This window comes from Natator depressus, chromosome 24 (genome assembly GCF_965152275.1).
Source record: "Natator depressus isolate rNatDep1 chromosome 24, rNatDep2.hap1, whole genome shotgun sequence".
Classification (NCBI taxonomy): Eukaryota; Metazoa; Chordata; order Testudines; family Cheloniidae; genus Natator; species Natator depressus.
The window spans coordinates 3427097-3439515 of NC_134257.1; the positions used below are offsets into that span (position 1 = coordinate 3427097).

At 52.3% G+C, this 12419-nt stretch overlaps 1 protein-coding gene across 5 annotated transcripts in view; it reads left to right on the forward strand.

The window, feature by feature from the left end:
- Positions 1 to 1788: 1788 nt before the first annotated feature.
- VANGL2 (VANGL planar cell polarity protein 2) overlaps positions 1789 to 12419 on the forward strand; it is a 42721-nt gene continuing 32090 nt past the window's right edge. For 2 of the 5 annotated variants that reach the window (XM_074938392.1, XM_074938393.1), the window contains exon 1: positions 1789 to 1924. The gene's annotated coding sequence lies outside the window, so the exon portion shown is untranslated. Of the gene's footprint in view, positions 1925 to 2143; positions 2357 to 9021; positions 9183 to 11414; positions 11824 to 12419 lie in introns of those variants that run through there. The other 3 variants (XM_074938394.1, XM_074938395.1, XM_074938396.1) reach the window with 3 other exon arrangements.

Sequence of the window (12419 nt, forward strand, 5' to 3'; positions counted from 1 at the left end):
GAGAGCTGGGTTTTCTTCCTGGCACTGCCATTGGCTGACTGGAGACCTTGGGCAAGTCACTTCACCTCCCTCAGTGCCTCAGTTTCCCCACTTGTAAAGTGGAGAGAACGCTACGGCCCTCCTTTGTACAGTGCTGTGAGAGCTACCGATGATATGCGCTAAATGTTATCAATGGCCACCACTGCTGGAGCTTTTGCCCAGTCATTTATATTGGTGTGACGTGGCTGTGGAAGGCGACCCCTCTGACACGGGGGTGTTTGTGCCCACTTGGCACTCGCTGCGGGCAGTGCAGCCTGCACAAGAGCGGCCATGAGGAAGGCGTGAGAAAGAGAACAAGCGTAATCCCTCCGGCTTTCCTGTGCAGTTACCCAGTGGAGGGTGTCGGGAGGAAGCGGGTGTAACATAACTGACTGGTTTATTATTGCGGTAAGTAGCACAGTGGCTCCAAGAGACCCCCACTGAGACCGGGGGGCCTGTCTGGCCAGACGCCATCGGTCAGAAATTCAGATTTTCGGTTAAAAAATTGGTTTGTTTTAGAGAACTGTAAAATGTTCAGCTTTCATGTTTACAATACCCCCCCCCCAAAAAAAAAAACAACCAACCAACCAGCCACACCTTTCTGTGGGCAGTTCCAATGAAAATGAAAAAAAAAAACCCTAAAAAAAACCCCATTGAGAACAATGGAGAATCCCCACATTGAGAACAAGGGCCATTGCCCCCCACTGAGAACTATGGAGAATCCCCTGATGGAGAACAATGGCCACTGCCCCCCCATTGAGAACTATGGAGAATCCCCCATTTTCCATCCCAGTGCCATGCCAGTGGCCATTTGCCCCCCATTGAGAACTAGGGGAGTTGCAGGATGCTAAGCACCGTGTGTAAATCTGGCCCTTAGGTCAGCATGGGATTCACAGCTGCCCTGGTTTTCTGCCTGCTCATTTACACCAGCGCACAGCGGCCCTGGAATGCAACCCCTCTGATCTGGGGGCGTCTACCCCCACTTTGGCCCTCACTCCCTGCTGCAAAGGATGACCCAAAGTTCGGGGACGGGTGCACCCGAGCCCAGACTAACGGAACTAGTTGCTTGGGCCAAGGCTGCTCCCTGGGGGGGGGGGGGGGGAAGGGTTTGCAGGATTGGCCTTGACCCTGCCAAACCGAAATGAATGGTCCAGCTGAAGCCCCTGATGAATCCAGCGAGCCCCGAATCTGCAAACTAGCCCAGCATCACCCCACGGGGTCAGTCACCATGGCTCCGTTTGCAGGACCGAAGTCACCCAGCCACACGAAATATTTGCAGGATCGGGGCCCTTATTTTCTGCAACCGGTCGTTATGTTCAGCCTGGGGGGGTCTCTCTCTCTCTCTCTCTCTGTGGCTTTACCCCCATCTTTTCCCTTCCCCTCCAACCCCCAAGGGACTGAACCAAGCAGCAGGCCAGACACACCAGGGCCCAGGGCCTGCGCCAGGTTAGGAATCCCCATCTCGCTCCCCCCCGGCTTGCGAGAAAATCACAGGAAAGTCGCGCGCAACCATTTCATTTCCCCCCACCCCCAGCTAAAATCTGGGAGGGCTGGATGGCTCCTTCCTCTGGCAGGAATCTTCAATGAAGAAAACTGCCAGACAGTGCCCTTCCCCCCCCCCCCCCCCTTGGCTCTTTCCCTTTAACACCAACACACTAAACAAGATGCGGGCGAGGGGGGGGGGACTCTGGGAACTTCATCTCTGAGACAATGGGAGAGCTGGAGGGGGAGGGAACCGGTTCCTAGAACAGCCGGGGGGGGCTCAGGGAGGACTTTGCGTTCACACACTCGCAGGCTGGCAGCCGGGATCCGCAATTTCCAGGCGCTTTCTTTGCACCGGGATTTTTTTGTTGTTTTTTTTGGTTACCTTTTGCAGTCGGCGCAAAGCGAGGCAAGCCGCAGCCTGGTAAACGGAGGGCATTTCCCGTGGATTTTGGAAAGGGGGGGGGGGGATTTTTTGGGAAGCGACGCGTTTTGCCTTTTTTTTTTTTTTTAAACTGTCGTTGCGAAGAAGAAGAAAGTGTGTGGGGGGAGGAAGGCAAAGCCCACCATTAAATTGCAGTTGTGTGTGTGTGGGTGGGTGTGTGTGTGTGTGGAGGGAGGGGGGGTTGGAATCTAACAAAAGGCACAAGAAGCTACAGAAGAGAAGCTGCGCCCCGGTTGTTAAGGGGAACCCGGACTGGCCGGCCGGGCGCCGCAATGGTGAGTGAAGTCGCCCTCTGAAAAACACGGCGTGAAGCCCGCTTCACGCCGGATCAAAGTTTGCATCCACCCACCCGACGCGCGGCGACCGAACCGGCCAAGGCGCAGAGCAGGCTCCTGCTCGCCCATTGTTGGGGTGAGTCCCAGGCAGGAGGGGAAGGCTTGGGAATTGGGGGGGGGGTTTACAAGAGGAGATTCTTCATTAACACCGAAGGGGGAGGGTGTTGTTTGTGGATTGTTTGTGGGCTTGTGTAATGTGCATGATTTTAATTGTTGCTCCCCCCGACACACACACACACACACAAAAAGGCCTCCCAAGCCAGGCCCTTTCCTGGGGTTGTGGCCAGGTGGGGAATGCATGCGGTGGGGAAGAGCTGGTGGATGGAGAGGGAAAGATTTTTTTTTTTTAAAAGGGAGGGATCCTGATCAGATAAATCGCAGCCTGCGTTTCATTTCCCACCTCTTCTGTTGTGTGTGTGTCCGTGTGTTGGGGGGGGGGGGTTTATTTTTATTGTACGGGGGTGGGGGGGTCATTGTACCTGGCTCGTTTCCTCGCTCCCTGGCCTGTGGAGATGGAGCATTTTCAAGAGAGGGGCTGTCTGCAGGCTGCTGGGTCCCTTTTGAATGATCAGACCCACCCTTCTGCTGTCCCCCGCAGGGTGGAATAGATCCCACATGCACTGTAGGTGAGGCTGGAGGGTCTGGGATCAAAGTGGGGACACAGGGGATCAGGAGAGGAGGGGGGATGTGGTCTGAGTATTCCTACAAGCCTTCCCCCCCCCCTTTCTTTTTTGCCTTTGGTTTAAGAATAATTTGCTCCTGGGAAAATGAAATGTGAAATTCATGGTGTGAATTTAAGTGCCTGCCAGGTGGAAAAACAAGGAGGTGTATAAGGCCCTCCTCCCCATACACTGAAACCCACCCAGCTTTTCTGTATGGGTTATCCATGGTGTAGGGCTCCTCTGTGCATGATTATAGCTACACTAGTGCAAACCTCAGTGCAAAAAGTGGTCTGCGCTGGTGTAAACAGAGGTGTGCCCCCATCCAGGTGAAAGCCATCACTGGTGCAAATCACCTTTTTTTTTTTTTACACTAGCACTAGTGTGTCTACACTAAGGATTTGCGTTGGTGTAACTACATCAGTGCAAAAAATCCCCAGTCTAGATAAGACTTGAATGCCCCTGTGATGCAGAGGAGGAATTTCTCAGCACTGGTGCAAATTCAGAAAACCCTAGTCGCTTCACGTATCCTTGCATGTTCATGCAAATGAAAGATGGCAACCTGGCCTGGCAACTGGGCGAATATCACCTTGATTTGGGGCAGGCCGGGGAACTTCCTGCACTTTGTAGCTCTTTCACCCCGGGGTGATAGTCCCTTTTTTTGAGGCAGTAGCAAAAATAAGTTTTGATTGGGGGTGGGGAGAGGTGTAAATGTTCGATGCTCCCAGTCAGATTCACTGGGATCTTCCTGTCATGCTTCCCTCTGCCAGCTTTGCTCACCTGGATCTGTGAGAGCGAGGGCCTGGATTCTGATCCTGCTTGCACCAGTCTCACTCTGGTGCACCAAAGTTAACTACTAAGGAGTTACTCCCGATTTACCCCAGGTGTGAGACCAGAATCCTGCCCCAGGTCTCTGTCAGGGTTGGGAAGCTTTTCTCATCATGAAAGGGCGTGTGAGTCAATTTCCCCTTCAGGCCTTGAAGTAATAACTGAAGAAGAGGTTTAAAAAAAAAAATCGCTTCACAGGGCCCCTGGGGTTGGCTGTTGCTTAATCACAGCAGTTCTGGATTGTGTTGGGACTGATCTGAGCTCGGAGGCAGCCGGAGTCTGATCCTGATCTCCCTTAACACCAACACGACTCCCCTGGAGTCACTGCTGCTCTCTGCTCTGAATCCCCGGACTTAATGAACAGATGACTTAATTTCGATGAGGAGATGGCTCCTTTCCTGGCTGGGAGGCTCAGGGGAGCCTGGGTGCCTGGGGTGTTTAGTTTGTGTGCTGCGGACTAGTAATCGAGGGTTAAAGTGATGTCAGAGGCCTTCAAGCAAAACTCTACTTAACTTTAGTCCATGGATTTCGAGGCTGGAAGGGATGTGTCTGATCATTGGGCCTGACCTCACGCGTTACACAGGCTGGAGAACGTCACTCAGTGATTCTTATACTAAACCTGCTTGCATGGGATGGAATGTGCTTTCCGCGGGAGCTCTAGTGACGCTGCACAGCCTGGAAGAGCTTCGGGCTTGTGGCATTGCAGATGATCTGTAGGTGAAGCCTAATTGCACATGTATCCGTGTCCAAAAGTACCGGGTTAAGCCCTAGCTTTGGTGAACGTTCATGCAGAGGAGAGATGGCCAAGGCTTGCAACGGTGCTGGAACTAAGGGGGCTGCCGCACCTCCTGGCTTGAAGTGGTTTCCATCCTATGCAGGGTTTACACTTTGGTTCAATGGCTCTCAGCGCCCCAGTGAGACCCATTGTCCCAGCGCCCCTGAACGCTTGTTAAATCAAACGCAGAGTTTGGGTTACCTGCCGTGGGGAGGTGAAGAACCTGCAAAGGCAGGGAGCCGTGGAGTCTCAAAGCTGATGGTTTCAGAGTAGCAGCCGTGTTAGTCTGTATCTGCAAAAAGAAAAGGAGGACTTGTCACACCTCAGAGACTAACAAATTTATTTGAGCATAAGCTTTCGTGAGCTACAGCTCACTTCATCGGATGTGACACCTTCATCTGGGGTGACCACAGCTTAGCGAGGGTCCCACCAAGTGCGCTGAAGTGCACCTTCTGGGGTGGGGAGGAGATGTGTGGTGCATTAGAGGGGAGAAATGATGAGCTTTCTGTGAGTGGCTGCATGGTCTAGAGGGTAGGGTGCTAGACTGGGAGTCAGGAGATCTAGGTTCTGTTCCTAACTCTGCCACTGCCCTGCCGGGTGACCTTGGGCAAGTCACTGCCCCCTCTCTGTGCCTCGGTTTCCCTTTGCCAGGCTTGTCTCTTTCGAATGTAAGCTCTTTGGGGCTGTTAGTGTCTCTCGCTGTGTGCGTGCAGCGCCATGGGTCTCCGATCTTCTGAGGGGTCTTTGAGCTCGACTGTAAGGCTCATCCTGTGGAGGAGCAGACGACAGCGGGGAGGGAGTTGTGAAGGTGAATCGGTTGCCAAAGGCACATGGGCTGCGTGAATCGCTGGAGCGGGAGGAGAGCAAAGACGCTGCTTTGGTGTCTAGACCTGGTTGCCTGGGGATCCTGCAGGCTGATGCGCTGCTTATTTAGGGCCTGACCCTGCAAAGGGCTCCATGCGAGAGGTGGACCCCTGTCCAGTATGGCAGGGTCCAACAGGGGACCTGACTCATCATTGTCCGGCCCTTTGTGTGGTCGTCTGCAGCCGTGCAAAGGGAGCGTATCACTCTGGTGATCTGGTAGCATGCGGCACTCTCTTTGCACGGCTGCAGACATCTGGCCAGATTCTGTTTGCAGTCACACAGGTGTAAACCCAGAGCGAATCCATGGATGCGGCTCTGGGTTTGCACCAGCCTAAACTGCAAACAGGATCTGGCCTCTTGCACTCTGGGCTCCTTCGAAGGTATGTTCTGCGTTGCCCCGTAGGTGCAGTCTCCCCCCCGCCCGAGCACGTTGGTGGACGAGTCCCGGGGTGTGGGAGCTGTAATTACGGCAGTGTAACATTCCAGCCGTAAAACTCCGCACAGCTTTGGTGCAAGCGGCTGAGCAGCCGTCGCCAGCTCCGCCAGATATGACGGGGTCTCAGTGGGTGGGATGAAGGCAGTAGGGTCTGGGGGTTACAGGAAGGAGCAGGAGTTGGCCCTGCTGGGTTCTCTTTCTGTCTCTGGGGGAGCAGGACTCACCTGAGCTCCATTCCTGGCTCGGCTGCTGGATGGCAAGTCACTTCCCCTCTCCGCGATTCTGCCTCCTGGTTGGGGAGATGAAGATAATTCTGACCTGACGCCAGGAGCCTGGCGAGTTACTTGGATTTGGAGATTCTGGGATTAGAGGGCTGGTGGGTTGACCAGGCTCGGTTTGTTGTGTGAAGTGAATTTGGGGCAGGGACTGTCACTTGCTAGGTTTGTACAGCGCCTGGCACAGTGAGGCCCAATCTTGGCTGGGACTGCTATGTGCTACTGAAATGTAAATATTTACTAATGGGAGTTTGTAAAGAAACAAAAATCCCCCCCACCCACAGGTTAAAGTGACATGTGATGGGGGCAGCTGGCCTTCCCGTTCCAAGCCTCTGCCCTGTCCTTGGGGTGAAGATCGGGCTATGTCCCGGGGCTGCTCACTTCCCCGCTCAGGTTGTCTGGGGCTAATGAGGCGGCTTTGACTGTCAAAGGTTTTGATTTGCAAGGAGGGGTCGCGGGTGGAAACAGGAGACACAATGAATGGTCTGGAAGCTGTGATGATGGGCTGGGAGTGAGCTGGTGTAGGTGAGGGTGACCTCTGCATTGCAAACTGTGGGGCGTTTGGGAACTGAAGTTATCAGGGGTGGAGAGACAGGGCTGCTTAGGAAACGGGACTTCTCTGCCCCTGCCCGTGGAAATGCCCCACGTCTGCCCTGCATTTAGATTACGCATGCTGGCCATTGCCATGCTGTTCCTCCTTGGAGCTTGGGGATCTGGGCCAGGAGGGCATGTTGTGACGGGTCTCTCTCTGGAGCTCCTGCTTGTGAATCAGAGAGGGCCCAAGCGGGATTCTTGCTGCCAGAATGAGCGGGGAGCTGTTTAGCTAGGGGACTGAGATAGGGAAGCGAGGGAGCAAATAATCCAGCCCAGGGCTGCACAGGGTCTCTTCACCAAAACTGCCTGTTTCAATCCCTGGCGTGGGTACAAACCAGGCCCATTTTACAGTGTGATTCACTTGTGCAAAATCGTGCCATGCTGGCGTAACATGCGTGCAAAGGGAGGGCGGAGGGGCTGTGAAAGCATTGTGATTTAGTTCCTTACAGTGTGTATGATAACACCCATTTTTTCACGTTCTGTGTGTATATAAATCTCCTCTCTGTATTTTCCACTGAATGCATCCGATGAAGTGAGCTGTAGCTCACGAAAGCTTATGCTCAAATAAATTGGCTAGTCTCTAAGGTGCCACAAGTCCTCCTCTTCTTTTTGCAAATACAGACTAACACGGCTGCTCCTCTGAAACTTGCCTTTTACAGGCAGTTTGCACTGGTGTAAAGGAATGCAGTAAGTGCAAGGCGCTGGAGAATCGCTCCCCAGGGATTTGCAGTGGTGCTACTCCTGCTGCCTGGAATAGAAGCCAGTTTTCCAGTCCAGTTCTTGTCTGTATGAGGAAAGTTGCACCAGTGTAATTCAATCAGTTTTAAAATAGATTTAGTTAAATTGGGGCAAACGCATGCTTGAATCAGCTCGTGCCTGTAATTTACTGATTTAAGCGGGTTCAGGTGCATCTGCATTAGGGGATTTGCACTGATTTAACTAGATGGGTTTAATAGATTTTTAGTTAAACCAATACAAGTTTTCTCATATAGACAAGGCCAAAGGGACCTGGTAGAAAATTCGAACGACCCCCTCACCCCCCAAATCCTGAGAGAGGCTTAAAATTGTGAGTTTTAGGGCAGGAATAATGAATTTGGGGTTCTGGTTTTTGCCTCCCTTGAATCGGGAGGGCTAGAAACATACTTCATGAACTCTCACAATCTTCTCCCATGTCTCATAAAATTTGGTGACACCCCTGTGCTTGGAATCCCGTGACTGCGTGAGAATCCCAGCTTTCATTTTTTAAAGTCAAGTGTCTAGCTTTTGTGGTTGCAGAGAAAAGCTTGAAAATATGTCCAGAATGTGCCATAAAAGCTCAAAATCTAGCAGGCAAAGGAAAAACCCCGCGAAGTGTACAATTTAAAAAAAAATCTGGTTTAAAAAAAATTACAACTCTCACGCTTTTTGGACCCAACTCAAGATTTTTGAACACTTGACATTGGCAATACTGAGTCTCGTAATCACATGCCTCTGGGAGCTGTGGCTTTCAGAAGAAAACATGGGAAGGGATCAAAGCATATATAAGCTAACGAAAACTAAGCCTAGCAAAGGCTGGTCGGGAATGTCGGTTCTCCCCATCTCATAACACAGGAACAAGGTGGAAATTAAACTCTGACAAAAGGAAATACTTTTTCACCCAATGTTTGATTAGCTAGTGGAACTCACTGCCACAGGAAGTCATTGAGGCCAAGAATTTAGCAGGATCCAGAAAGGGATTGGACCTTTATATGGATAACATGAATATCAAGAGTTATCGTAATAGACCATCCTGGGGAGGAGGGGGGCAGATGATCCCACATCTTTCTGATGTGGGGTTCTTACACCTTCCTCTGAAGCAGCTGGTGCTGGCCGCTGTCAGACACAGGATACTGGCTAGGTGGATCTGTTCTAATCTGGCAATTCTTCTTCTGTTCCACCAAAAATTGCGAAAGTTGCAACAAAATCAGGAGAGCCGGCAGCACTGGGATTGTACCTGGCTCATGAGGCCTCTGATTCCGCGTGCGTGTATGAAGTTGGGGCGGCGTGTGTGTGTGTGTGTTGCAACACTTTCACCGTAAAACCAAGTGGGGGCTGCTGCCTGGTTTTCTGATGATGAGAGAGGTCTGGCTGGCAGATCAGAACTGGGAGGCAAAACGTTTGTGAAGTCTTGCAAAGCTCTAAGCTCAGATGGTTGTATGGGGAGGGGGTGAGGGCTGGAGGAGACCCAGGGCGGTGGAGAAGAAAGATTTTTTTTTCCTGTTGTTTGAGCTTCTAAGAGGGAACTGCAAACAATGGAGAGTTAAGTAAATTTTGTCGGTGGCCTCTTTCCAGCTTCCCAGCTGAGGAGAGGTGGGGACGTGGAGCTGGCGTTCAGGGCTATGAATAGCCGCAGCTCTCCTTAGCCAGTGAGAAAAGCTTCTTCGTGACCTACTTCTTGGTGCTTTTACCTGGGAAGGGCTGGAGTTTATCTGCCCAAGTGGAACAGCCGTCTGGTAAGCCTTCCCCACCTCCCTCCCTGCTGGGGTACTTATGCAACCTAAGCCCCTCTCTAACCAGCGCCGTGGCACCCTGAGCAGCTCAGCGTGGCGGCCACGTGTGTGGGTTTTAACAGGGGTGCTCTCTGAAATTTGGCCTGCCATCCGCGGGCATCTGATTAGCGGAGCCGGCAGCACCCCTAGCCTCCCGTAGGATTGAGTGTCCATGTGAGATCCTGTTTCTGCTGCCCAGGCCTTGCCCCCCCCCCCCCCCCCAGCCAGCTGCCCCCCTGCTCCAGCCGAGGGGCGCTCACTGCACAGGCCCGGCGGGGGGTGGAGGTGGCCGTGATGTGGTGGACAGCAGGGGAAAGCTGTCCCATTGTATCCAGCCAGCTAGCCGTATGGAACCAAAAACATAGTTTGGAACGCAAGCAGATGTTGTCGCCAATCCCCAGGTCTTACGGGTGTAGGAGGGAATCGTTCGGCTACTAAGCTGGAACATTTACTCATTTATTCTCCGTCGCTTGGAGTCCTTACATTGAGATTGGGCGTCTCTCAGAGATGCGCGCCAGCTCCTACAGACATCACGGGACGTGGGGGAAGGATTCTCTGGCCTCTATTGTGGGTGTGATTATTAATAGTTATTAGATGTATTATGGTAGCGCCTAGGAGCCCCAGTTGGGGACCAGGTTCCCACTGTGCTGGGCGCTGTACGTTATTGTTTATTAGGTGCATTACGGTAGTGCGTAGGCACCCCAATCATTGGCCAGGACCTTGTGGCGCTAGGAGCTGTACAGACACCGAACAAAAAAGTCACGCTAGATGATCACAATGGTCCCTTCTGGTCCTTTGAATTTATTCACTTTTTTTTCACTTTGGAATAGCAGTCCCCCCCGCCCCACACACCTCCCCATGCGAAGGCTCGCAGCCCCTGTCTGGCATTTAAAATGACAAAAACAACCAGGCTGCTCAGTCATCTCGGCTCCTCTGCTAGACAGCAGCTAGCAACCAAGTTCTAGCCGAGAGAGAGGATGGCCCAGTGGTTAGATCGCCCAAGTCCTAGGCAGCTCTAGATTCAATCCCCTGCTCTCTCTGACTCCCTGTGTGACTTCGAGTGCTTGGTCTCTCTGTGGCTCAGTTTCCCCAGTTTCCCCTAAGGCTGTTGTGAGGATAAATATGGGGCAGATTGTGGACGGGCTCGAGTGCTGTGGTCATGAGGGGCCATGTAAGTGCCAGAGGGTTTGTCTACACCTGTGGCTGGCCCGTGTCCGCTGACTCGGGCTGTGGGGCTATAAAATTGCAGTGTAGCCATTCGGGTTTTATTACAGGGTAGACGTACCCTAAGATAGACAGGACTGTCCGCTCCCCGCCCTCTCACACCGACCTATGTTGATCCCCTGCCTCGCCTCAAAGAGCAGGTCACTGCTATGTGCCCTGGAAGTCAACAGGCAGGGCAGACCTGCGGGCCCTTCCACAGAACCCTGTGCTAGCCACCCCTCTCTGTCCTGTCGAGAGGGATGTAGCATCAGGGCCTCTGCTGATCTCCAGCATGTCATGAGGAGAGAGAGAGAGGATCTCTGACAGGCTGATCCAGGCCATTGATAGTCAATGATGCTAAAGATAAGAAATAACCCTCTAGCTCTTATCTAGCCATTTTCATCTATAGATCTCAAAGCGCTTTCCACAGGAGCACAGTATCCTTATCCCCATCTGTAAGATGGGGAGACTGAGGCACAGAGCAGGGAGGTGGCTTGCCCAAGAAGCAGTGGGTGTGATTCTCATTGATGCTAAGACCTGGTCTGCAGTTAAAAATGAGATCGACTGGGCTGCGTCACTCAGGGGCTGTGAAATGTCCCGTGGCATTCTCCAGATGAGGATGAAACGTGACAGATCTCTAATTGAGGGCCCTGCTTTTGCATGGTGTGGCTAAGCAATAGGGTGACAGGGTGGCCCTGTGGGGAAGGCTCTAGACTGGGCTCCAGGACTCCTGGGTTCTATTTCCCGCTCAACTCCTTGTGTGACCTTCTGATTTCTATGCCTCAGTTTCCCCATTGTTGCGGAGCCTTGTGCGGTCTGTAGGTGAACAGTCCCATAGAGCTGTGTCTGTGCTACCGTTTCCTACTAGTGCTATCTCTGGGTTGGCTCCTCCAGCGGAGAGACCGGACTCAAGGCAGTGGCAGGTGTGCGAAGCATTGTGTCATCTCACCCTTATTAAAACCATCCTGATTTAACTGTGTTTATTTGATTTAGATTCATAGACCTGCTGAAGGTGGCGCCAGTGGCATGAATCACAAATACCGCCTGAGTGCAGCAGCACCATGTAACATAACCCATCTCCAGGGGGTGGGGCAGTTTAAAACTCACCTTCCCTCCTGTAATACCCATCCCCATTTTCAAATGCCTGCATGGTAAGCACCTAGGGTAAAACCTGGATCCTGGAGAGTTACAGCGTGGAGGCTTCTTGCCCCTGTTAATAAAGGCAGGAATAAAGCATGGTTCAGCCACAAAGCCACCCCCACAGCGCTCTTTCTGTGAAGAGGGAAGAATTTACCAAGAGAGGTGGTGGCTTCTCCGTCTCTTGACGTCTTCAGAGCCAGACTGGCTTCCGTGGCTCAGTACAGGACTTGGGTGGACTTCTCTGGCCTGGGCTATGCAGGAGGTGAGTCCTTGTGGTTTAAGATCTATGAATCCTGAAACGGTGATGTCCTGTTTTGCTAATTGCAAGCCCTTAAACTAATTTTGATACTGGTTTGAGGGTGGAGGGAACCCAGTGGATAGGTGCCCTAGAGCAGACATGGCCTCTTGGTTATTGGTCATAATTTTTTACAGTACATTATCGTCTAAAAGTCCCCAGTCTAGAGGAGTGCCCCATTGTGCCGGGTGCTGCACAGACACGTAGTGAGAGACAGTCCCTGCCCCAAAGCGCTTGCACTTTGGATAGACAAAAGGTGAGAGGGGAAACTGAGTCACAGAGTGAGGCAGTGACTTGCCCACATGTCCGTGGCAGAGCTGGGAATGGAACTCAGCTTTCATCATTCCTAGTCTGGTGCCCTGTGCCCTGCAGATGTATCAACCTTATCCACTGGACCCTGGTGCTGTTGGGCTGCGATTCTGGATGCCGGTGGGGAAAGATTTTTAACTTTTATAAATACACTGTGGGGGAAAAACACATGAATAATTAGATCCAACCCTATGGGCCTTTTTTTCCCCCATCCCAAGTACCCTGAAATGCTGATGGAGCCAGGCCAGTCCCAG